Source organism: Ranitomeya imitator, chromosome 9 (assembly GCF_032444005.1).
Source record: "Ranitomeya imitator isolate aRanImi1 chromosome 9, aRanImi1.pri, whole genome shotgun sequence".
NCBI lineage: Eukaryota > Metazoa > Chordata > Amphibia > Anura > Dendrobatidae > Ranitomeya > Ranitomeya imitator.
In genome coordinates, this window is record NC_091290.1 from 25,475,994 (window position 1) to 25,503,480 (window position 27,487).

At 45.2% G+C, this 27,487-nt stretch overlaps 1 protein-coding gene across 4 annotated transcripts in view; it reads left to right on the top strand.

Annotated features, from left to right (window-relative positions):
- DKK3 (dickkopf WNT signaling pathway inhibitor 3) overlaps window positions 1-27,487 on the top strand; it is a 413,056-nt gene that overhangs the window by 301,072 nt on the left and 84,497 nt on the right. For 2 of the 4 annotated variants that reach the window (XM_069740191.1, XM_069740192.1), the window contains exon 1: window positions 24,504-24,602. The exons of the other annotated variants lie outside the window; for them this stretch is intronic. The gene's annotated coding sequence lies outside the window, so the exon portion shown is untranslated. Of the gene's footprint in view, window positions 1-24,503; window positions 24,603-27,487 lie in introns of those variants that run through there. 4 annotated transcript variants of the gene reach the window in all.

The following is a 27,487-nucleotide window of genomic DNA, read 5'->3' on the forward strand; positions in this document are numbered from 1 at the left end:
ACTGTCTGCTAAGCTGATGTATCCAAGCCTATCATGTGTTATTCTGCCTGCTCAGCTTCATACCTAAACCCACCATGTCTAATACTTTCTACTGAGTCACTGTATCTAAGCCTTTGTGTTATACTGTTTGCAGAGTGGATGTATCCAAGCACATCGTGTGTCAAATGAGTTGTTATATCTAATGTTATAATGTTATATCTGATGTTTATAAACCTATCATGATAGTGATACTGTCTACTAACTTGCTTGTAGCTAATATTCCTGTATCTAAACCAATCATTTGTGATACTCTGCTGAGTCGCTATATCTAATTCTTTCATGTTTCACGTAAAGCAAAGAAGAAGAAAACACCGAACTGGAGGGTCAAAAAGTAAATAAACAATAAAGAAAATATGTAGTACAAAGAAATAGTTTATTGATGATAAGAACAACCAAAGGAAACAGAGATAACGGACAACGGAACACGATACTGAATAAATAAATCCTGCACAAAGGCGATGAGAGTATAAAAAAGTGCGCTATATGATAAGTATCCAAGAAGTTATGTACTATACAGAAAAGACTATACGCCATGCAAAAGGTGAATGTGTCCCAATAATAAATTTAACGTGTAAATATGAATGTAGATACAATTATACATAACATCCAATGGTAGCATGAGACACTTTGGTATGAGTATATATCTAAATAGCAAAATACACTAAATAGTGGGTATAGCAGGTGCACTGTCAAGTAGATGGCATGAATGGTATGACTGGCAAATGCCTAAAGTAGAGAAATATATATATATATATATATATATATATATATATATATATATGTATCTATATGTGACAGTGTATCCAAAAAATAGAGCAAGTGCTCAAATGATCAAAAAACAGATAACCATTGTAATCACAATGTCATCTAAGGAAAGTGGTGTAAAGATACATATATATGGCATAACAGGACAACAAATGTTTAGAGAAATAAGGACCCAAGAAGACGGTATGCAGCACTGCAATAAATCTCAGGTCCATGCATTGTGAGTTGTCCCAAGTACTGCCTGAAGCGGCCTAAATACAAAATGAAATGACTAAACCATCATGCTGGTAATGCTAGTACGGCCACTGTATACCAAGTTAAAATAGATGACAGGGAATGGAATGAATGATGTCCTAAGACATGGTTACCTGTGCGATTGGGTGGGTATGGGCAGACATGCGCCCCGACGCGCGTTTCGGATCAGAGTCCTTCGTATTTATTCAGTATCGTGTTCAGTTGTCCATTATTTCATCTCTTGATTGGGTTTGCACGGGCGGATACACACTGTGTGTGACCAGCACCGTTTTGCCAATTTCTGTTTCCTTTGGTTGTTCTTATCATTAATAAACTATTTTTTGTACTACATATTTTCTTTATTGTTTATTTACTTTTTGACCCTCCAGTTCAGTGTTTCCTTCTTCTTTGCTTCATGCATTCTCTCCACAGCAAGCTTTGTAGTATATACTATTGTTCTCTTATATGGGATATGTATATATATTCTCTTTGCCTGTGAAGTGTGTAATCTTTCACATGTTTCACATAAAAAAGTGAGCTAAGCAGAATTAGAAATGATTATGTATTATTGGAGCGCCACCCTGTGGTAGACCTGTGATTTACAGCTACACTTGGCTATTTGCTGTAGTGCAACACTTCACACAGTTTGAAACCCTATTTATTATTATAATTATTATTTATTTATATAGCACCATTGATTCCATGGTGCTGTACATGAGAAGGGGTTACATACAAATTACAGATATCACTTACAGTAAGCAAACTAACAATGACAGACTGATACAGAGGGGCGAGGACCCTGCCCTTGCGGGCTTACATTCTACAGGATGCTCCCCAGACAGTATTATGCCCACACAATGCCTCCCCAGACAGTATGATGCAACCACAATGCCTCTCCAGACAGTATGATGCCCCCACAATGCCTCTCCAGACAGTATGATGCCCCCACAATGCCTCTCCAGACAGTATGATGCCCTCACAATGCCTGCTCAGACAGTTTGATGCACCCACAATGTCTCTCCAGACAGTAAGATGCCCTCGCAATGCCTCTCCAGACAGTATGATGCACCCACAATGCCTCTCCAGACAGTATGATGCCCTCACAATGCCTCTCCAGACAGTATGATGCCCCCACAATGCCTCTCCAGACAGTATGATGCCCTCACAATGCCTCTCCAGACTGTATGATGCCCCCACAATGCCTCTCCAGACAGTATGATGCCCTCACAATGCCTCTCCAGACAGTATGATGCACCCACAATGCCTCTCCAGACAGTATGATGCCCCCACAATGCCTCTCCAGACAGTATGATGCCCTCACAATGCCTCTCCAGACAGTATGATGCACCCACAATGCCTCTCCAGATAGTATGATGCCCCCACAATGCCTCTCCAGACAGTATGATGCCCCCACAATGCCTCTCCAGACAGTATGATGCCCTCACAATGCCTGCCCAGACAGTTTGATGCACCCACAATGTCTCTCCAGACAGTAAGATGCCCTCACAATGCCTCTCCAGACAGTATGATGCACCCACAATGCCTCTCCAGACAGTATGATGCACCCACAATGCCACCCCAGACAGTATGATGCACCCACAATGCCACCCCAGACAGTATGATGCACCCACAATGCCTCTCCAGACAGTATGATGCACCCACAATGCCTCTCCAGACAGTATGATGCACCCACAATGCCACCCCAGACAGTATGATGCACCCACAATGCCTCTCCAGACAGTAATATGCCCTCACAATGCCTCCCCAGACAGTATGATGCACCCACAATGCCTCTCCAGACAATATGATGCCCTCACAATGCCTCCCCAGACAGTATGATGCACCCACAATGCCTCTCCAGACAGTATGATGCACCCACAATGCCACCCCAGACAGTATGATGCAACCATAATGCCTCTCCAGACAGTATGATGCCCCCACAATGCCTCCCCAGACAGTATGATGCCCCTACAATGTCTCTCCAGACAGTATGATGCTCACACAATGCCTCCCCAGACAGTATGATGCCCCCACAAAGCCTCTCCAGACAGTGTGATGCCCCCACAATGCCTCCCCAGACAGTATGATGCCCCTACAATGTCTCTCCAGACAGTATGATGCCCCCACAATGCCTCCCCAGACAGTATGATGCCCCTACAATGCCTCTCCAGACATTATGATGCCCCCACAATGCCTCCCCAGACAGTATGATGCCCCTACAATGCCTCTCCAGACATTATGATGCCCCCTACAATGTCTCTCCAGACAGTGTGATGCTCACAAAATGTCTCTCCAAACAGTATGATGCAACCACAATGCCTCTCCAGACAGTATGATGCAACCACAATGCCTCTCCAGACAGTATGATGCAACCACAATGCCTCCCCAGACAGTATGATGCCCCTACAATGTCTCTCCAGACAGTATGATGCTCACACAATGCCTCTCCAGACATTATGATGCCCCCACAATGCCTCCCCAGACAGTATGATGCCCCTACAATGTCTCTCCAGACAGTATGATGCTCACACAATGCCTCCCCAAAAAGTATGATGCCCCACAATGCCTCCCCAGAAAGTATGATGCACACACAATGCCTCTCCAGACAATATGATGCAACCACAATGCCTCTCCAGACAGTATGATGCTCACACAATGCCTCCCCAAAAAGTATGATGCCCAACAATGCCTCCCCAGAAAGTATGATGCACACACAATGCCTCTCCAGACAATATGATGCAACCACAATGCCTCTCCAGACAGTATGATGCCTCCCAGACAGTATGATGCACCCACAATGCCTCCCAGACAGTATGATGCACCCACAATGTCTATCTAGACGGTATGATGCACCCACAATGCCTCCCCAGACAGTATGATGCACCCACAATGCCTCTCCAGACAGTATGATGCCCCCACAATGCCTCCTCAGACAGTATGATGCACCCACAATGTCTCTCCAGACAGTATGATGCCCTCACAATGCCTCCCAGACAGTATGATGCACCCACAATGTCTATCCAGACAGTATCATGCACCCAAAATGTCTCTCCAGACAGTATGATGCACCCACAATGCCTCCCCAGACAGTATGATGCACCCACAATGCCACTCCAGACAGTATGATGCCCCACAATGCCTCCCCAGACAGTATGATGCACCCACAATGCCTCTCCAGACAGTATGATGCCCCACAATGCCTCCCCAGACAGTATGATGCCCCACAATGCCTCCCCAGACAGTATGATGCACCCACAATGCCTCCCCAGACAGTATGATGCACCCACAATGCCTCTCCAGACAGTATGATGCCCCACAATGCCTCCCCAGACAGTATGATGCCCCACAATGCCTCCCCAGACAGTATGATGCCCCACAATGCCTCCCCAGACAGTATGATGCACCCACAATGCCTCTCCAGACAGTATGATGCCCTCACAATGCCTCCCCAGACAGTATGATGTACCCACAATGTCTTTCCAGACAGTATGATGCACCCACAATGCCTCTCCAGACAGTATGATGCCCACACAATGCCTCTCCAGACAGTATTATGGCACTCACAATGCCACTCCAGACAGTATGATGCACCCACAATGCCTCTCCAGACAGTATGATGCCCTCACAATGCCTCCCCAGACAGTATGATGTACCCACAATGTCTTTCCAGACAGTATGATGCACCCACAATGCCTCTCCAGACAGTATGATGCCCACACAATGCCTCCCCAGACAGTATTATGCCAACCAAAATGCCTCGCCACAGTATGATGCCCCTGAAGCGCCCTACCAGGGCAGCGGGGTACTCGGTACTGGGTCCGGTGTTAAAGGGGATGTCACGGTGGCTGCGACCCGGTCTGTGGCCCTGGGCACCCAATTAAAGGGGAAGGTCTTTTAAGGGGAATTGTGATAAAGTCTGTCGTGATGCCATCTGTGGTGTTTGGTCCATAGGGGGACTGACGCTGCTTTAAACGGATCCTCTGGGGGATGTTGTTGCAGCACTGATGGTAACGCTTCCCACAGGTGAAGCGGGGTGCCCAGGGCTCCCAAGGTGTGTGGCAAAGATGGTGTATGCCGACAAATAAGTGGAAGACACAAGTTGTAAAGTCTTTACCTGGTTTACTGTTTTTAGCAGGCCACAGTCCAGGATACCAGGCACGGGTGGTGGCGTGGTCCGGCCAGCTTGGAGGCAAATGTGATCCCTCTCCCAGGTGAGGTCCGTAAGCCTTTCCTACTTGTGCTAAGTTGGTGAGGTCCCTGCTGCTTGTAGCTTGCTGGCAAGGAATTCTCTCTCCTATCCTGGGACAGTTCCCTGCACGGTAGGCAGTTTGAGCCTTTTTATAGGGTCTCTATCACGACCCGGACTCTTAGAGTACTGTTGTACCTCAGGCTTGGTACGGGCAGTTAACGTATAGTCTAGTGCCCTCCAGTTCTGCTTCGTGTCTTAGAGTCCCACAAAAGCATCGGGCTCCCGGTACCGGTTTCTGCACTCTGGCTCTGAGGTTGCCCGGTCACAGTTCCCCTCTGAGCCCTGTTCCACTCCTGCGCTCCTTTCTTCAATGCTCCACTGCATGCAACAACCTTTCAGGTTCTCTTCCTTCCTGGAGCTGCAGCTCAATCCTGGCTGCCAGCTCTGCTGTCTGCTCTGCGTCTCTCCTAGACATCTGCTCTCTTTGGTCTCCCTGGACCAACGAACTAACTCCTCCTCTATATCAGGACACTTAAAGCTGAGGGAAGCTCCCCTGAATCCGGGTCCTGAGCTCCCCCTCCTGGTCTGGATTCAGAATGTGATGAATGCGCGTGCTTACCTGGTAAAGAGAATCCTCATTGCCTCCACGCATGACATCGCCCTCCCCGAAAGGAAGCCAACATCACTGCAACAACCGGTTATCTGGGGTGTTACAACCCCACAATGCCTCTCCAGACAGTATGATGCCCACATAATGTTTCTCCAGACAGTATGACACCCACATAATGTTTCTCTAGACAGTATGACACCCACATAATGTTTCTCTAGACAGTATGACACCCACATAATGTTTCTCCAGACAGTATGATGCCTCCACACAAATGAATGCTCCCACAGTGCCACTCCCACACAGTTCCCAGAGTGTATCCCCCCACACATTTTGATGCTACCGCAGTTCCCCTCCACACCTGATGCGACCGTATGGCCTGCCTTACACATTATTAAAGTCACACAGCGCCTCCATATATTAAAATACTCCCATTATCCCTCCATGTATAACACCCCAAATGCCCCTCACAAATATCGTGATTCTCCCATGTTGTCCCGGCACACAATATGATGCCTCCACACTAACAGTATGATGACCCTTGGTGCCCCCTTTCTCCCAGTATTTGCCCCGTCACACCACAGGCAAATTTAAAAAAATGTCTCTCCTAGCTCTGTTCCCACGTTAAATGGAGCAGATCTCTGCCCTGTGCGGTTTGTTCGTGGCTGCAGGCACCATCTAGTGACATCATTGTGCCTCCTGAGCTGAGCTTCAGATGACGCAGGGTAGTGGTGGAGCAGGGAGCTAACAGCTGTGCCTTCGTCCTGCCTCTCTCTTATGGTATCTGTTCCTGTATTTGTGTAGTAAGCTTGTTTTTGTTCCTGTATTTAAGTAGTGAGCTTGTTTCTGTCTCTGTATCTATGTAATAAGCTTGGTTCTCTTCCCATATCTATGTAGTAAGCTTGGTCATGTTCCCATATCAATGTAGTGAGCTCAGTTTTTTTCCCTGTATCTATGTGGAAAGATTGTTTCAGTTACCATATCTTTGTAGTAAACTTCATTCTGTTAACATATCTATGTGATAAGTTTGGTTCTGTTCCCTTATCTATGTAGTAAACTTGTTTATATTTCTGTATCTATGTAAAATATTTAGAATTGAGAGTCCTCAGTGGTTGGTACCTTTTAATGGCTAACTGAAAAGATGGTAACAAATTGCAAGCTTTCGAGACTACACAAGTCTCTTCATCAGGCAAAGACTAAAAGAAATTCTGAAGAATCACATATTTATGCACAACTCATCACAGAAAAAAAACATGGATAAGACAGGTGACATGAAGCAGAATTATCATGAGTGATAAACAGTTATGTCCATAAATATTGGACCAGTTCTTAGAAAGGGAATGTTTTATTTTCCTCTGATTTGGGTCTGGTTCTGTTGTGATGACCCCACATGGTCTGAGGGGCAAATTCCTTAGTTGATGTAAAAAGACATAAATCCATGCGACACATTCATTCCTGCACTGAGGCTGTCAAAGGTCATCATCAGTTTATATTCCCTTATTCTTCTGTCTCTTTGAGATTTGAAGCTACCTTTTAATACAAGTAATTTCATGTCTATAATGTTATGATTGGGGAGACAAAAATATATTGCCACAGGTAGATCCATTCTTTTTTCTCTTATTGTATGGCGATGAGAGTAAACTGAGAACAAGAATGAACTCTCATCGCCATACGATTTTCTTTTCCAGAAATATTTTCTGTAGAAGTTTTGAAGAGTTTTTGTAGTATCTTGGAAGTTTTTTTCTTCCCTGAAGTGTCTTGTGGCCACCTTCTGATTGTAAAGTGCCTAGTTTGAAGCAGATTCCACCAGGAGTAATTTCAAAGAACTGATGATATGCACTTTTTCCCCTATTGATTTTCAAAATCTGAATCATAAAAAAAACCTCAACATTTGACCAGTAGAGTGGTTTTACAATAGAAGTGGATAGGAAGTGTCTTTCAATCATTTTTAAAGTGATTTTTTTCAGTTTTTTTCAGTGCAAATGCGATCCAACAAAACTTTTGATCGCACTAGGACCAATGTTACTCTTATAGGGCCGTGCACATGTCAGATTTTTTCCCTCGGACCAAGCCAGTCCAAGGAATAGATCGCTGCATGCCCGAATTTTATCTATTTGGACTGCACTAATCCATGCAACTCAATGAGCCCGTGGAAAACATTGGACTGCACTCGGATGATATCTGAGTGCAGCTGGATTTCCACGGACTGACAGAATGGAGAAGATGGAGAATTATTTTTCTCCCTTTTCTCCTCATCGGATCACACTATGATCACATTCTGATAAGAGTGTGATTAGCATAATAAACCCGATTCTTTCAGATGAGAAATTACTCGCTAGTCTGAACCTGCCCTTTATTGTAAACTGCTGAGGAATTTGTTGGTGCAGTATAAAAAAACTTACTACGCGAAGCTGTATGCAAAAGTGTATAGAATAAAGTAATACATACATGCTAGCCACCTTAGGGAGAAGTAACACTACACAGCACATGTGAATGAGGCAAAGAGAATGAAGCAAAAGGCGCCAGTGACATCACTTATGGTCCACAAATCATGGATACATATATTATTAGCGGGTGCATCAGTGCCCCACTGGAGCAGTCCCTTATTGATAAAATTGGTGCAATTTATGCCAATTTCAGCCTTGTGGGATTATTAATAAAACCTTCCAAAGTTGCTCACTAATACAGTGTAATGCTCAGTTTTTTCCACTAGGTGTCAGCAGCCTGTAAGGAGCCTCCGCACCGCTGGCACCATAAGTTGTTGACTAATATAACTTTATTTTTATCAGAAGGAGCGAGATGTTCTGAATGCCAAGCTGCAGCAATCAGCATAAATAAATGTGAAATTAAATATTAAAGCGCTGAGGAGCAGGCGCACCCCGTAAATTGGGACTACTCTGCACACATTGGCGACATATGTGGAGGGTGTGCACTTTGTGTATGGAGAGGTGTCGGTGACTGAGCCCTCGCCATATAGACTGGGTGCAGGCTGTGTTATACGGCCGACCCTTGAGCCTAGCTCCGACCTCAGCAGTTTAACCCCTTAGATGTTGCTGTCAATCATAAAATCGGCATTTAAAAGGCTGGAAATTGTGAGTGGGGAGTAAAGTATAAGGGACCCCACGGAGCCCATCAGCCCTGCCTCAATGCAGAGTGCCGACCAGGGCCGCCATCAGGGCATTACTGCCTTGACTGGCATATGGGGCCCGGTGGGCACACCACTGAACACACTGGGGGTAGAATGCTGGAGCACTGGGGGCAGAATGCTGGTGGAGCGCCCCCAAGGGCTAGGGGAACTCGGCACCGGGCCCTTTGGTTCTCAAGGGGGATGTCACGGTGGCTGACCCGGTCCGTGGCCCTCGAGAGGTCCGTTGTAAATGGGGAGAAAGGTCTTTAAAGGGGAAAATGTTCGTGATGCCACCTGTGATATTCAGTCAGGGTGACCGACGCTGCTTGGGGTCCGCTGGGGTGATGTGATGGCAGCTAGATGGTATACCTTCCCACAGGTGAAGTATGTCCCCAGGGCTTCCCAGTGTGTAGATGGTGGATGGTGTGAGGCGCAGTGAAGAACGAGGACACAAGGTTGCAGTCTCTTTACCTTTTTACTGAAGGCTTCGGCATCCACAGTCCAGAGCACCAGATCACAGGGTAGGCAGAGTCCGGCCGGTCTGAAGACAGATCCAGAGTCCCCTTATCCAGGTGGAAATCAGTAGCCTTCCTCTAGCGCCTGGGTGTTGTAGTACCTCCCTGCTGAGCCTCTCATATGGTCCACACAACTGTTGTTGGTGTTCTAGATGTTATGTTTCTCTCTGTCCCCCAGATGGATAGGAGCAACCCGTATGACTGATGGCCTGAGGCTTTTTACAGGGACTCTAGCACGCCCCAGCCCCCATAAGTTGCCACCATGCCTCCTGAGTGTAGGTGCAGATCAGCAGTATGCAACTAACTTTCCTGCTGGTCTCTGGAGCAAGGCATGGAGATGATTGCTCCCTCGGTGTTCCGGCTACCGGATCCTGTGCCTCAGAAGGAGGCAGCCTGTATAGGGCAGAACTCCTTCTGGTTTTCCTGTCCTTTTGCTATGACTTCGTTTCTCACCCTCTACAATACAATTCTCTTTCGTGCCCTTCCTTAGGATGCTGCCGCACGCCGGGCCGACGCAGTAGGCAGTCGCAGCTCCATGGCCTTCTGTCTAGGCCTCTGACAGGATCTCACCCCTGTCAGGGACCCTCTGTCGGCAACTGCTAGATGTTCCTCCTTCCCCCGTCTGCCTGACAGGTGCTGCCTGGGTGAAGCCTAGTCAGATTCTGACCGACTTCCTATCCAGACCACCAGTTTTACCTAATTGTGAAGAGTGCCCTAATAAATAGGAGCATAGCTCCCGCTGGTGGACTGAAGTGTGAAGTGTGTTGAATGGTTTGTGATACCTGGTAAAGTGATCTCCTTTATTGCCTTCAGACATAACATCACTCCCCCTGGTGGAAGAACGACATTACTGCAACGATCAGGACCCTGGGGCGCTGCACTGGACACACTGGGGCAGAATGCTGGAGACACTGGGGCAGAATGCTGGAGCACTGGGGGCAGAATGCTGGAGAACTGAGGGCAGAATGCTGGACACACTGGGGCAGAATGCTGGAGACACTGGGGTAGAATGCTGGACACACTGGGGGCAGAATGCTGGACACACTGAGGGCAGAATGCTGGACACACTGGGACAGAATGCTGGAGCACTGGGGGTAGAATGCTGGAGACACTGAGGCAGAATGCTGGACACATTGGGGGCAGAATGCTGGAGCACTGGGGGCAGAATGCTGGACACACTGGGGCAGAATGCTGGACCACTGGGGGCAGAATGCTGGAGACACTGGGGCAGAATGCTGGAGACACTGGGGGCAGAATGCTGAAGCACAGGGGATAGAATGCTGGAGACACTGGGGGCAGAATGCTGGAGCACTGGGGGCAGAATGCTGGACACACTGGGGGCAGAATGCTGGAGCACTGGGGGCAGAATGCTGGACATGGAGCGCCCCCGTAGGGCAGTGGGGTATTCGGTACCAGGTCCTTCGGTTCTCAAGGGGGGATGTCACAGTGGCTGACCCGATCCATGGCCCTAGGGACGTCCGTTGATAAAAGGGGAAAGGTCTTTAAAGGGGAATGTTCGTGACGCCACCTGTGGTATTCGGTCAGGGTGACCGACGCTGCTTAGGGGTTCGCTGGGGTGATGTTATAGCAGCTAGATGGTATACCTTCCCACAGGTGAAGTATGTCCCCAGGGCTTCCCAGAGTGTAGATGGTGGTATGGTGAGAGGCGCAGAGAAGAACAAGGACACAAGGTTGCAGTCTCTTTACCTTTACTGAAGACTTCAGTATCCACAGTCCAGAGCACCAGATCACAGGGCAGGCAGAGTCCGGCCGGTCTGAAGGCAAATCCAGAGTCCCCTTATCCAGGTGGAAATCAGTAGCCTTCCTCTAGCGCCTGGATGTTGTAGTACCTTACTGCTGAGCCTTTCGTAAGGTCCTCACAACTGTTGTTGGTGTTCTAGATGTTATGTCTCTCTCTCCCCCAGATGGATAGGAACAAACCCGTATGACTGGTGGCCTGAGGCTTTTTTACAGGGACTCTATCATGCCTCAGTCCCCACAAGTTGCGACCGTGCCTCCTGGGTATAGGTGCGGATCAGCAATGTGCAACTAACTGTCCTGCTGGTCTCTGGAGCAAGGCATGGAGACGATTGCTCCCTCGGTGTTCCGGCTACCGGATCCTGTGCCTCAGAAGGAGGCAGCCTGTATAGGGCAGAACTCCTTCTGGTTTTTCTCTCCTTTTGCTATGACTTCGTTTCTCACCCTCTACAATACAATTCTCTTTCGTGTCCTTCCCTAGGATGCTGCCTGTTGTGAATTCTGTGGCTGAATTCACTCCTGTGGTCACAAGTGGTATTGCAGCCTCTGGGCTTCCTCCCTCAGGTGTTTTGGTGAGCTCATTGGCTGCCTTGCTATTTAACTCCACCTGAGTCTGTCTTCCTTGCTCCTTGTCAATGTTCCAGTGTTGGATCTGAGCTACTGCATCTTTCCTGTGGCCTGCTGCTCTGCTAGATAAGTGTTACTTTGTTTTTGTTTCCGTTTTTTCTGTCCAGCTGTGCTATTCTCTTTTGCTGGAAGCTCTGAGACGCAAAGGGTGCACCGCCGTGCCGTTAGTTCGGCACGGTGGGTCTTTTTGCCCCCCTTTGCGTGGTTCTGTTTTAGGGTTTTTTGTAGACTGCATAGTTCTCTTTGCTATCCTCGCTCTGTCTAGAATATCGGGCCTCACTTTGCTGAATCTATTTCATTCCTACGTTTTGTCTTTTCATCTTGCTAACAGTCATTATATGTGGGGGGCTGCCTATTCCTTTGGGGTATTTCTCTGAGGCAAGTCAGGCTTGTATTTCTATCTTCAGGCTAGTCAGCTCCTCAGGCAGTGCCGAGTTGCATAGGTAGTGTTAGGCGCAATCCACTGCTGCTTTTAGTTGTGTGAGGATAGGTTCAGGTATTGCAGTCTGCAGAGATTCCACGTCTCAGAGCTTGTTCTATTGTTTTTGGGGTTATTGCCATATCACTGTATGTGCGCTGATTACTGCACACTGTGTTGCCTGATAGCACAGCATAACAGTACAAGGAGCCAAACCAATGATTCTCAATAGAGGGAAAAAAGAAGTCCTGACATCATTTTTTTTTTTCCTCAGCTCTGTCTTCAGTTTTTTTTTTTTTTTTTTTCCCCTAGACATTAGAGTGCTTCAGGACACAGCTGTGGACATGGATATTCAGGCTCTGTGCTCCTCAATGGATAATCTCGTTATAAATGTACAAAAGATTCAAGATACAATTGATCAGAAATCTATGCTAGAACCAAGAATTCCTATTCCTGATTTGTTTTTTGGTGACAGAACTAAGTTCCTGAGCTTCAAAAATAATTGTAAGCTATTTCTGGCCTTGAAACCTCATTCTTCTGGTAATCCTATTCAACAGGTTTTGATTATTATTTCTTTTTTGCGCGGCGACCCACAGGACTGGGCGTTTTCTCTTGCGCCAGGAGACCCTGCATTGAGTAATGTTGATGCGTTTTTCCAGGCGCTTGGATTGCTTTACGATGAGCCTAATTCAGTGGATCAGGCTGAGAAAAATTTGCTGGCTTTATGCCAGGGTCAGGATGATGTAGAAGTATATTGTCAGAAATTTAGGAAGTGGTCAGTACTCACTCTGTGGAATGAATCTGCACTGGCGGCTTGGTTCAGAAAGGGTCTCTCTGAAGCTCTTAAGGATGTCATGGTGGGATTTCCTATGCCTGCTGGTTTGAATGAGTCTATGTCCTTGGCCATTCAGATTGGTCGTCGCTTGCGCGAGCGTAAATCTGTGCACCATCTGGCGGTATTGTCTGAGAGTAAACCTGAGCCTATGCAGTGCGACAGGACTATGACTAAAGTTGAACGGCAAGAACACAGACGTCTGAACAGGCTGTGTTTCTACTGTGGTGATTCCACTCATGCTATTTCTAATTGTCCTAAGCGCACTAGGCGGTTCGATAGCTCTGCCGTCATTGGTACTGTACAGTCCAAATTCCTTCTGTCCATTACCTTGATATGCTCTTTGTCATCGTATTCTGTCATGGCGTTTGTGGATTCAGGCGCTGCCCTGAATCTGATGGATTTGGATTATGCTAAACGTTGTGGATTTTTCTTGGAGCCTTTGCGGTGTCCTATTCCGTTGAGAGGAATTGATGCTACACCTTTGGCCATGAATAAGCCACAGTACTGGGCCCAGCTGACCATGTGCATGGCTCCTGCACATCAGGAAGTTATTCGCTTTCTGGTACTGCATAATCTGCATGATGTGGTCGTGTTGGGGTTGCCATGGCTACAAACGCATAATCCAGTGTTGGATTGGAACTCTATGTCGGTAACCAGCTGGGGTTATCAGGGAGTACATGGTGATGTTCCATTTTTGTCTATTTCGTCATCCATTCCTTCTGACATCCCAGAGTTCTTGTCTGACTTTCAGGATGTATTTGAAGAGCCCAGGTCTGATGCCCTACCTCCGCATAGGAATTGTGATTGTGCTATCAATTTGATTCCTGGTAGTAAATTCCCTAAGGGTCGTTTATTTAATTTGTCCGTGCCTGAACACACCGCTATGCGCAGTTATGTGAAAGAATCCCTGGAGAAGGGACATATTCGCCCATCGTCATCACCATTGGGAGCAGGGTTCTTTTTTGTAGCCAAAAAGGATGGTTCGCTAAGACCGTGTATTGATTATCGCCTTCTTAATAAGATCACTGTTAAGTTTCAGTATCCCTTGCCATTGATATCTGACTTGTTTGCTCGGATTAAGGGGGCTAGTTGGTTTACTAAGATTGATCTTCGTGGTGCGTATAATCTGGTGAGAATCAGGCAGGGAGATGAATGGAAAACGGCATTTAATACGCCCGAGGGTCATTTTGAGTATCTGGTGATGCCGTTCGGACTTGCCAATGCTCCATCTGTTTTTCAGTCTTTTATGCATGACATTTTCCGTGAGTATCTGGATAAATTCTTGATTGTTTACTTGGATGACATTTTGATCTTCTCTGATGATTGGGAGTCTCATGTGAAGCAAGTCAGAATGGTTTTCCAGGTACTGCGTGCTAATTCCTTGTTCGTGAAGGGATCAAAGTGTCTCTTCAGTGTGCAGAAAGTTTCATTTTTGGGGTTCATCTTTTCCCCTTCTACTATCGAGATGGATCCGGTTAAGGTCCAGGCCATCCAGGATTGGACTCAGCCGACATCTCTGAAAAGTCTGCAGAAATTCCTGGGCTTTGCTAATTTTTATCGTCGCTTCATCTGTAATTTTTCTAGCATTGCCAGACCATTGACCGATTTGACCAAGAAGGGTGCTGATTTGGTTAATTGGTCTTCTGCTGCCGTGGAAGCTTTTCAGGAGTTGAAGCGTCGTTTTTGCTGTGCCCCTGTGTTGTGTCAACCAGATGTTTCTCTTCCGTTCCAGGTCGAGGTTGATGCTTCTGAGATTGGAGCAGGGGCGGTTTTGTCACAGAGAGGTTCTGGTTGCTCAGTGTTGAAACCATGTGCTTTCTTTTCCAGGAAATTTTCTGCTGCTGAGCGTAATTATGATGTGGGCAACCGAGAGTTGCTGGCCATGAAGTGGGCATTCGAGGAGTGGCGTCATTGGCTTGAGGGAGCTAAGCATCGCGTGGTGGTATTGACTGATCATAAGAATCTTACTTATCTCGAGTCTGCCAAGCGCTTGAATCCTAGACAGGCCCGTTGGTCGTTATTTTTTGCTCGTTTTGATTTTGTGATTTCGTACCTTCCGGGCTCTAAAAATGTGAAGGCGGATGCTCTGTCTAGGAGTTTTGTGCCCGACTCTCCGGGGTTATCTGAGCCGGCGAGTATCCTCAAGGAAGGAGTCATTGTGTCTGCCATCTCTCCTGATTTGCGGAGAGTGTTGCAGAAATTTCAGGCTAATAAACCTGATCGTTGTCCGGCCGAGAAACTGTTTGTCCCTGATAGGTGGACTAGTAAAGTTATCTCTGAACTTCATTGTTCGGTGCTGGCTGGTCATCCAGGAATCTTTGGTACCAGAGAGTTAGTGGCTAGATCCTTCTGGTGGCCATCTCTGTCACGGGATGTGCGTGCTTTTGTGCAGTCCTGTGGGATTTGTGCTAGGGCTAAGCCCTGCTGTTCACGTGCCAGTGGGTTGCTTTTGCCCTTGCCGGTCCCGAAGAGGCCTTGGACACATATTTCGATGGATTTCATTTCTGACCTTCCCGTTTCTCAAAAGATGTCGGTCATTTGGGTGGTCTGTGATCGCTTTTCTAAAATGGTCCATCTGGTGCCCTTGGCTAAATTGCCTTCCTCCTCTGATTTGGTGCCTTTGTTCTTCCAGCATGTGGTTCGTTTGCATGGCATTCCTGAGAATATTGTTTCTGACAGAGGTTCCCAGTTCGTCTCGAGGTTCTGGCGAGCCTTTTGTGGTAGGATGGGCATTGACCTATCTTTTTCCTCGGCCTTCCATCCTCAGACTAATGGCCAGACCGAACGAACCAATCAGACCTTGGAAACATATCTGAGATGTTTTGTTTCTGCTGACCAGGATGATTGGGTGTCATTTTTGCCGTTGGCTGAGTTCGCCCTTAATAATCGGGCCAGCTCGGCTACCTTGGTCTCTCCATTTTTCTGCAATTCTGGGTTCCATCCTCGTTTCTCTTCAGGACAGGTTGAGTCTTCGGACTGTCCTGGTGTGGATTCTGTGGTGGACAGGTTGCAGCAGATCTGGACTCAGGTAGTGGACAATTTGACCTTGTCCCAGGAGAAGGCTCAGCTTTTCGCTAATCGTAGACGCCGTGTGGGTCCCCGACTTCGTGTTGGGGATCTGGTTTGGTTATCTTCTCGTCATATTCCTATGAAGGTTTCCTCTCCTAAATTTAAACCTCGTTTTATTGGTCCGTATAGGATTTCTGAGATTCTCAATCCAGTGTCTTTTCGTCTGACCCTCCCAGACTCCTTTTCCATACATAATGTATTCCATAGGTCGTTGTTGAGAAGATACGTGGCACCTATGGTTCCATCTGTAGAGCCTCCTGCCCCTGTTTTGGTGGAGGGGGAATTGGAGTATATTGTGGAGAAAATTTTGGATTCTCGTGTCTCTAGACGGAAACTCCAGTATCTGGTCAAATGGAAGGGTTATGCTCAGGAGGATAATTCCTGGGTTTTTGCCTCTGATGTCCATGCCCCAGATCTTGTTCGTGCCTTTCATGTGGCTCATCCTGGTCGTCCTGGGGGTTCTGGTGAGGGTTCAGTGACCCCTCCTCAAGGGGGGGTACTGTTGTGAATTCTGTGGCTGAATTCACTCCTGTGGTCACAAGTGGTATTGCAGCCTCTGGGCTTCCTCCCTCAGGTGTTTTGGTGAGCTCATTGGCTGCCTTGCTATTTAACTCCACCTGAGTCTGTCTTCCTTGCTCCTTGTCAATGTTCCAGTGTTGGATCTGAGCTACTGCATCTTTCCTGTGGCCTGCTGCTCTGCTAGATAAGTGTTACTTTGTTTTTGTTTCCGTTTTTTCTGTCCAGCTGTGCTATTCTCTTTTGCTGGAAGCTCTGAGACGCAAAGGGTGCACCGCCGTGCCGTTAGTTCGGCACGGTGGGTCTTTTTGCCCCCCTTTGCGTGGTTCTGTTTTAGGGTTTTTTGTAGACTGCATAGTTCTCTTTGCTATCCTCGCTCTGTCTAGAATATCGGGCCTCACTTTGCTGAATCTATTTCATTCCTACGTTTTGTCTTTTCATCTTGCTAACAGTCATTATATGTGGGGGGCTGCCTATTCCTTTGGGGTATTTCTCTGAGGCAAGTCAGGCTTGTATTTCTATCTTCAGGCTAGTCAGCTCCTCAGGCAGTGCCGAGTTGCATAGGTAGTGTTAGGCGCAATCCACTGCTGCTTATAGTTGTGTGAGGATAGGTTCAGGTATTGCAGTCTGCAGAGATTCCACGTCTCAGAGCTTGTTCTATTGTTTTTGGGGTTATTGCCATATCACTGTATGTGCGCTGATTACTGCACACTGTGTTGCCTGATAGCACAGCATAACAGCTGCCGCATTGGTAGGCAGTCGCAGCTCCGTGGCCTTCTGTCTATGCCTCTGACAGGGTCCCACCCCTGTCAGGGACCACTCTGTTGGCAACAACTAGATGCTCCTCCTTTCCTCTGTCTGCCTGACAGGTACTGCCTGGGTGACGCCCAGTCAGCTTCTACCTAACTTCCTATCCAGACCACCAGTTTTACCTAATTGTGAAGAGTGCCCTAATAAATAGGAGCATAGCTCCCCCTGGTGGGCTGGAGTGTGAAGTGTGTTGAATGGTTTGTGATACCTGATAAAGTGATCACCTTTATTGTCTTCAGACGTAACATCACTCCCCCCGGTGAAAGAATGACATTACTGCAATGACCAGGACCCTGGGGTGCTTCAGACACACTGGGGGCAGAATGCTGGACACACTGGGGGCAGGACTGGAGACACTGGGGGCAGAATGCTGGACACACTGAGGCAGAATGCTGGACACACTGAGGCAGAATGCTGGACACATTGGGGGCAGGACTGGAGACACTGGGGCAGAATGCTGGACACACTGGGGGCAGGACTGGAGACAGGTGGGGCAAGAATGGAGATATGGGGCAGAATGAAAGACATGGGGGCAGGATGGATACGATGGAGACAGATGGGGCAGGATGAGGAGATCATATGGGGCAGAATGGATGCTCATGAGGGCAGGATGGGAGAACATATGGCTGGAGCCAGGAATGAGACACACGGGGCCAAGATGGGGGATATTATTACCATAGGGGCTAATTAAGGGATATTATTACTGCAGTGATGTATTTATTTTATTTTTTGAGGATACTGTTTTAAATGGGGGGGCGGTCCTGTTACTGTGCAGAGTGACACTATGTCGTCTTTTTTTCTTCATGTGGTGTAATGTAGAAGTTGGGAAAAATTAAATAATGTGTTCTGCAAGCGGAGCTCGAGATAACTGTGTTATTTCCTGTAGAGACGAGCCCTGGCTGGATGAAGTGACGGTGGTCTGTGCTGGATGAAAGATGAAAAACAAAGGTCAAGGACTTCACCTAGAGACGTCACTGGTGAGTCAGTGTGCTACCTGTGCACTGACACTATACACTGTATACTATTTACAGAGCTCCTGTGTATAATGTCAATGGTGATCACTATTATCTGTACACAGACGCTGCATACTAAGTACAGATCTCCTGTGTATAATGGCACTGATGGTGATAGTACTGTGGGTTTTTTTTTATTACTGATCAGTATTGTAGTATTCAGTCACTATGTGGTGGTAATATGTGGTCTGGACATGGTGTTGCGGTATTTGTCCCTTGTATGTGCTATTTGGTCACATTGTGGTGGTAATATGTGGTCTGGTCATGGTGTTGTGGTATTTGTTCCTTGTATGTGATATTATTCGATCTCTGTGGTGGTAATATGTGGTCTGGACATGGTGTTGTGGTATTTGTCCCTTGTATGTGCTATGTGGTCATTTTGTGGTGGTAATATGTGGTCTGGTCATGGTGTTGTGGTATTTGTTCCCTGTATTTGATATTATTCGATCACTGTGGTGGTAATATGGTGTCTGGTCAGGGTGCGGTGGTATTTGTTCGTTGTATGTGATATTATTGGTCATTTTAAAAATTGAAAAATAAATAAAAATATACCTAAATTGTATTGCATATTTTAACAAATATTTAGTAGGTTACAGTAGAGTAGGGCCCGGCTAAAAAAGTGTCTACCGTGTTATGGTGGCGGCTTAAAAAATCTTTTGGTCAAATCAAAAGCTGCCGGCTATATGTGTGATCTGGTGATGGGAACTGCTAATGTCTGATAGGTGAGAAGTGGAGATTTTCCAAGAGAGAGCGGTGGGACTGTGGACAGTTCGAGGGGTGGAGCCTGGGCAGAGTCTCAAGGGGGCCCCGAAAATTTTGCCAGTATGGGGCCCCGAAATTTCTAATGGCAGCCCTGGTGCCGATGGTATCGTCATGGCAGTCGGGGGTCTAATGAAGACCCCATCTATGCCATATTTGTACACCTGTGAAGCCCAATGTGGCTGGGCTTCTAAGATCAGTAATTGTACAGTACAGTGCAATGTTGCTGTATGACACAAGGATAGTTACTGTACATAGGTTGAAAAAAAGATATAGAGTCATCAGATTCAACCTTTCTCTATCAGTTATACATTCTCTGTTCTCCAGAAACAGCGCCACTCTTGTCTATAGGCCATGTGTGGTATTGCATTGTGGGGCGGATTCAGCATGGGTGTACATTATTAGCTGCAGCTCCTGGTGCACCGTTCATATATGTGCTGTATATCAGTATGGACCTGCACTGTGTATAGGAATCTGCTGAGCCAGGAGCCTGATGTCCATTGTGATATTCGCCTGTAGTGGAGGGTGGATTGGATTTCAGGTATTTTCAGGTCTCGGGGAGGACCACACAGACTCATGACTCACATCCTCCGGAGGGAGGCTCGTTCGGCCCCTCTCTTCCAATTATCTGGAACCTGGATTGAATTAATGTGAAATATCTCCTGGAACAAAGGACAATCCGGATTTCATGCTCTCGGCTGCGGAATTATGATCTGAATTATATATGAAAAACTACAATTTCTATGGAATTACACTAAATAAGGAGATAAGTCATTATGCTGCACTCACAATGCTACACAATTCAGAGCTGAAATCCCTATACTTATTCAGTGAAAGGACAGAGTTTGTTCTCAGTATGTCATTTTTACATCAAAGTACAATCAACTGATGGAAAAAAAAGCAATGACTCCATCCCCTGAACATCAGCTCTCAGTAAAGCTGTTAAGGGGTATGCACCGCCGAACTTCTGTTTTCAGTATCAACGAGCAGAATAGTGAGTTCAGCTCTGGAGTATAATACTGTGTGTAACTCAGGATCAGTAATGTAATGTATGTACACAGTGACTGCACCAGCAGAATAGTGAGTGCAGCTCTGGAGTATAATACAGGATGTAACTCAGGATCAGTAATGTAATGTATGTACACAGTGACTGCACCAGCAGAATAGTGAGTGCAGCTCTGGAGTATAATACAGGATGTAACTCAGGATCAGTAATGTAATGTATGTACACAGTGACTGCACCAGTAGAATAGTGAGTGCAGCTCTGGAGTATAATACAGGATGTAACTCAGAATCAGTAATGTAATGTATGTACAGTGACTGCACCAGCAGAATAGTGAGTGCAGCTCTGGAGTATAATATAGGATGTAACTCAGGATTAGTTATGTAATGTATGTACACAGTGACTGCACCAGCAGAATAGTGAGTGCAGCTCTGGGGTATAATACAGGATGTAACTCAGGATCAGTAATGTAATGTATGCACACAGTGACTGCACCAGCAGAATAGTGAGTGCAGCTCTGGAGTATAATATAGGATGTAACTCAGGATCAGTAATGTAATGTATGTACACAGTGACTGCACCAGCAGAATAGTGAGTGCAGCTCTGGAGTATAATACAGGATGTAACTCAGGATCAGTAATGTAATGTATGTACACAGTGACTGCACCAGCAGAATAGTGAGTGCAGCTCTGGGGTATAATACAGGATGTAACTCAGGATCAGTAATGTAATGTATGTACACAGTGACTGCACCAGCAGAATAGTGAGTGCAGCTCTGGAGTATAATACAGGATGTAACTCAGGATCAGTAATGTAATGTATGTACACAGTGACTGCACCAGCAGAATAGTGAGTGCAGCTCTGGAGTATAATACAGGATGTAACTTGGGATCAGTAATGTAATGTATGTACACAGTGACTGCACCAGCAGAATAGTGAGTGCAGCTCTGGAGTATAATACAGGATGTAACTCAGGATCAGTAATGTAATGTATGCACACAGTGACTGCACCAGCAGAATAGTGAGTGCAGCTCTGGAGTATAATACAGGATGTAACTCAGGATCAGTAATGTAATGTATGTACACAGTGACTGCACCAGCAGAATAGTGAGTGTAGCTCTGGGGTATAATACAGGATGTAACTCAGGATCAGTAATGTAATGTATGTACACAGTGACTGCACCAGCAGAATAGTGAGTGCAGCTCTGGAGTATAATACAGGATGTAACTCCGGATCAGTACAGGATCAGTAATGTAATGTATGTACACAGTGACTGCACCAGCAGAATAGTGAGTGCAGCTCTGGGGTATAATACAGGATGTAACTCAGGATCAGTAATGTAATGTATGCACACAGTGACTGCACCAGCAGAATAGTGAGTGCAGCTCTGGAGTATAATATAGGATGTAACTCAGGATCAGTAATGTAATGTATATACACAGTGACTGCACCAGCAGAATAGTAAGTGCAGCTCTGGGGTATAATACAGGATGTAACTCAGGATCAGTAATGTAATGTATGCACACAGTGACTGCACCAGCAGAATAGTGAGTGCAGCTCTGGAGTATAATATAGGATGTAACTCAGGATCAGTAATGTAATGTATGTACACAGTGACTGCACCAGCAGAATAGTGAGTGCAGCTCTGGAGTATAATACAGGATGTAACTCAGGATCAGTAATGTAATGTATGTACACAGTGACTGCACCAGCAGAATAGTGAGTGCAGCTCTGGGGTATAATACAGGATGTAACTCAGGATCAGTAATGTAATGTATGTACACAGTGACTGCACCAGCAGAATAGTGAGTGCAGCTCTGGAGTATAATACAGGATGTAACTCAGGATCAGTAATGTAATGTATGTACACAGTGACTGCACCAGCAGAATAGTGAGTGCAGCTCTGGAGTATAATACAGGATGTAACTCCGGATCAGTAATGTAATGTATGTACACAGTGACTGCACCAGCAGAATAGTGAGTGCAGCTCTGGAGTATAATACAGGATGTAACTCCGGATCAGTACAGGATCAGTAATGTAATGTATGTACACAGTGACTGCACCAGCAGAATAGTGAGTGCAGCTCTGGGGTATAATACAGGATGTAACTCAGGATCAGTTATGTAATGTATGTACACAGTGACTGCACCAGCAGAATAGTGAGTGCAGCTCTGGGGTATAATACAGGATGTAACTCAGGATCAGTTATGTAATGTGTGTACACAGTGACTGCACCAGCAGAATAGTGAGTGCAGCTCTGGGGTATAATACAGGATGTAACTCAGGATCAGTTATGTAATGTGTGTACACAGAGCCTTTTGTATATGTAGATTATAATTATTCATATTATACTCTTTATGCCATTAAATGTTTTGCTGCAGTTTCAATCCCCTCCTGTTTCTTGTGTCTGAATATTTATCTAATGAAGCATCCTCCTCCTCATCCTCCTCCTCCTCCTCCATCCCCACCATCTGTTCTCCATCATCAGACACCGTCCACATGTTGCTCCTGTCTGTACTTAGGAAAATCCAGCAACAGCAGAATGATGAGCCAGTCACAGGATGGTTCCTTGTCTGGGCGGCTCGTGTACACACTGGCAGATATATTAAGTCCTAGTCAAATACAATAATGTTACAATTCGTTTGCATATACTTTATTATAATATGAGATGTATAAATAGGGGGGGGGGGGGGGGTTTCAGCGCATTTCATCGGCAAAAATCACATGAAAAAGAAACGTTTTGCCTTTATTTACAATCGGAAAACACATCATAGAACTATCTGTTGTGTTTGCTTTTTTATCTCCCTGAGACTAAGGGTCTATTTTAAGGAATAATAAAAGTTATATTTTAATCTTACCATTACGTTGCTATATTCTGTTTATACAAATAGTTTGAGTCAATAATAAAAAGTACAACGTTTCTAGTAAACATATGGGGGAGATAAATACAAACACGACACATTTTGTAATGCTCCAATTTTACCCCCCAAATTGTGATGTGATTCTTTTCCAGTCCACTGATTAGACAATAGTGCGATATTTTGTCTGGTCTTATGTTAGGGGGCAACACAAGTCCACAAGATTGTGGATCCGCAGACGCATTTATTAGTCACCCGTCTGCCGAATCTATGGGGAATGAATCACCCCTGGACCAGATGAGGAGGCCAAGGTACAGGGCGGCTGCTCGCCCCCAGGAGGGAATTTACTTTTTTTGGTTACGCAGCACATATTTCCTAAATTTACGGTAAATCTGGACCGACCCGTCTGCACACCTGTCTGTCCTTTCCTGTACTCTGCAGGTAACATGCAAGAAAAAAAATGCTGACAATCCAGGGCACAGGTGGGACGGGAGATGTTTTTGGAGCAGAATTTGTATTTGTAAATTAAAAAGTATCTGAAGTGCAGGTGATCTTTAGACTATATTCACACGTCGCGTTTTCGATTTTTCGTTATGCATATTTTAAGCTGCGTTTTCCAGTACCAGCAAAAGCTCTGAGTTCAGAAATCTCCTGCACGCACATTGGTTTTTTTTTTCCCTGACCGAATTGGAAAACTGCTGCATGTCACTTCTTTCAGCATTTTTGCAGCAAAAAAAAGCAGGTATCAGGTTTTGCTGCATTTTTGTGCAAAAACGCAAGGAAGTTGCATCATGTTTTTTTGGGGGGACGCTAAACTTTATCAGTGTGCACAAGAGATAACAAAAAGCCAGCAAAAAAAAAAAAAAAGCAGTAGATGCACAACAAAATAAGCAGCAAAAGCTGCTTTTTTGTAAGCAGCTTCTTTACTGCCAACATGGAATCTGCCTTTAATAGGCATCGTGTGCACAGGCCTGAAGGGCTCAGGTCAGGAGAGATCTGTGCTGCTGCTATGGTCAACTCACCCAGGAGTGTCTATGAAAATATTGCAACAAACCCTCAGCTGCGAGAAGTGTTTCGCCTGAATGAATGTAATGAATGCTTTCACTTGCTAATAGAAAGTGGTTTAACGAAAAGTATTGAAGTGCTGAATGAAGTATGTTAGAGAGTTGTAGGACTTTTCTTAAGCTATATATATATATATATATATATATATACACACACACACACACATACATATATAGCTGGGCTAAGGCTGCACAGAATGTGTCTGACCGCCCATGGGTTTCCCCCAGGTCCTCCTGCCCTCCAGATGACGCCTAAATCTTGACTTTTTGGATCAGCCTATCAGGGATCAGTATGCAGATTGAGGGGCGTGTCCTGCCTGCTTGAGGCTGCTGCTGAGGATTGTGCCTCCAGGACCTGTCAGCTGCAGATTAGTGCGGAGATCACAGGAGCGAGGTGCGTACATGTGCCTGTGTATATATAATATATATAATATATATATAATATAGAATCTGTGCATAGAATATACATATGATATACAGTGTGTGTCTGTCATTGTGTACATTACATCTGTCATGTTGGAGTACAGCTCATTGATCAACAATTTCCAGCTCTTTCCTAACTGCAGTTTCTATAAGATCAGGATGGATGCAGGTCACGGTGTATCGGTATGGAGATGATGTGTGTGTGTGATGTATGGGCTGTGTATGTGATGTGTATGGTGACTGTAATGTGGCTTTGTATGTGTGCTATGTATTAGTGATGTATGTGTGCTATGTATTAGTGATGTATGTGTGCTATGTATTAGTGATGTATATGTGCTATGTATTAGTGATGTATATGTGCTATGTATTAGTGATGTACAGTGGGGCAAAAAAGTATTTAGTCAGTCAGCAATAGTGCAAGTTCCACCACTTAAAAAGATGAGAGGCATCTGTAATTTACATCACAGGTAGACCTCAACTATGGGAGACAAACTGAGAAAAAAAAATCCAGAAAATCACATTGTCTGTTTTTTTTAACATTTTATTTGCATATTATGGTGGAAAATAAGTATTTGGTCAGAAACAAACAATCAAGATTTCTGGCTCTCACAGACCTGTAACTTCTTCTTTAAGAGTCTCCTCTTTCCTCCACTCATTACCTGTAGTAATGGCACCTGTTTAAACTTGTTATCAGTATAAAAAGACACCTGTGCACACCCTCAAACAGTCTGACTCCAAACTCCACTATGGTGAAGACCAAAGAGCTGTCAAAGGACACCAGAAACAAAATTGTAGCCCTGCACCAGGCTGGGAAGACTGAATCTGCAATAGCCAACCAGCTTGGAGTGAAGAAATCAACAGTGGGAGCAATAATTAGAAAATGGAAGACATACAAGACCACTGATAATCTCCCTCGATCTGGGGCTCCACGCAAAATCCCATCCCGTGGGGTCAGAATGATCACAAGAACGGTGAGCAAAAATCCCAGAACCACGCGGGGGGACCTAGTGAATGAACTGCAGAGAGCTGGGACCAATGTAACAAGGCCTACCATAAGTAACACACTACGCCACCATGGACTCAGATCCTGCAGTGCCAGAGGTGTCCCACTGCTTAAGCCAGTACATGTCCGGGCCCGTCTGAAGTTTGCTAGAGAGCATTTGGATGATCCAGAGGAGTTTTGGGAGAATGTCCTATGGTCTGATGAAACCAAACTATAACTGTTTGGTAGAAACACAACTTGTCGTGTTTGGAGGAAAAAGAATACTGAGTTGCATCCATCAAACACCATACCTACTGTAAAGCATGGTGGTGGAAACATCATGCTTTGTGGCTGTTTCTCTGCAAAGGGGCCAGGACTACTGATCCGGGTACATGAAAGAATGAATGGGGCCATGTATCGTGAGATTTTGAGTGCAAACCTCCTTCCATCAGCAAGGGCATTGAAGATGAAACGTGGCTGGGTCTTTCAACATGACAATGATCCAAAGCACACCGCCAGGGCAACGAAGGAGTGGCTTCATAAGAAGCATTTCAAGGTCCTGGAGTGGCCTAGCCAGTCTCCAGATCTCAACCCTATAGAAAACCTTTGGAGGGAGTTGAAAGTCCGTGTTGCCAAGCGAAAAGCCAAAAACATCACTGCTCTAGAGGAGATCTGCATGGAGGAATGGGCCAACATACCAACAACAGTGTGTGGCAACCTTGTGAAGACTTACAGAAAACGTTTGACCTCTGTCATTGCCAACAAAGGATATATTACAAAGTATTGAGATGAAATTTTGTTTCTGACCAAATACTTATTTTCCACCATAATATGCAAATAAAATGTTAAAAAAACAGACAATGTGATTTTCTGGATTTTTTTTTCTCAGTTTGTCTCCCATAGTTGAGGTCTACCTATGATGTAAATTACAGACGCCTCTCATCTTTTTAAGTGGTGGAACTTGCACTATTGCTGACTGACTAAATACTTTTTTGCCCCACTGTATATGTGCTATGTATTAGTGATGTATATGTGCTATGTATTAGTGATGTATGTGTGCTATGTATTAGTGATGTATATGTGCTATGTATTAGTGATGTATGTGTGCTATGTATTAGTGATGTATGTGTGCTATGTATTAGTGATGTATATGTGCTATGTATTAGTGATGTATGTGTGCTATGTATTAGTGATGTATATGTGCTATGTATTAGTGATGTATATGTGCTATGTATTAGTGATGTATGTGTGCTATGTATTAGTGATGTATATGTGCTATGTATTAGTGATGTATATGTGCTATGTATTAGTGATGTATGTGTGCTATGTATTAGTGATGTATATGTGCTATGTATTAGTGATGTATATGTGCTATGTATTAGTGATGTATGTGTGATATGTATTAGTGATATATATGTGCTATGTATTAGTGATGTATGTGTGCTATGTATTAGTGATGTATATGTGCTATGTATTAGTGATGTATATGTGCTATGTATTAGTGATGTATGTGTGCTATGTATTAGTGATGTATATGTGCTATGTATTAGTGATGTATATGTGCTATGTATTAGTGATGTATATGTGCTATGTATTAGTGATGTATATGTGCTATGTATTAGTGATGTATGTGTGCTATGTATTAGTGATGTATGTGTGCTATGTATTAGTGATGTATGTGTGCTATGTATTAGTGATGTATGTGTGCTATGTATTAGTGATGTATGTGTGCATTGTGCTTTGTGTACCTGATCCGATGTGTAAGACTATGCTGCACTCTCTGTGTGTGATATACATTATATGTATTAGTGATGTATGTGTGTAATGTATTGATCCGATATGTATGACTGCTGTACTCTATAGACGTGTGTGAT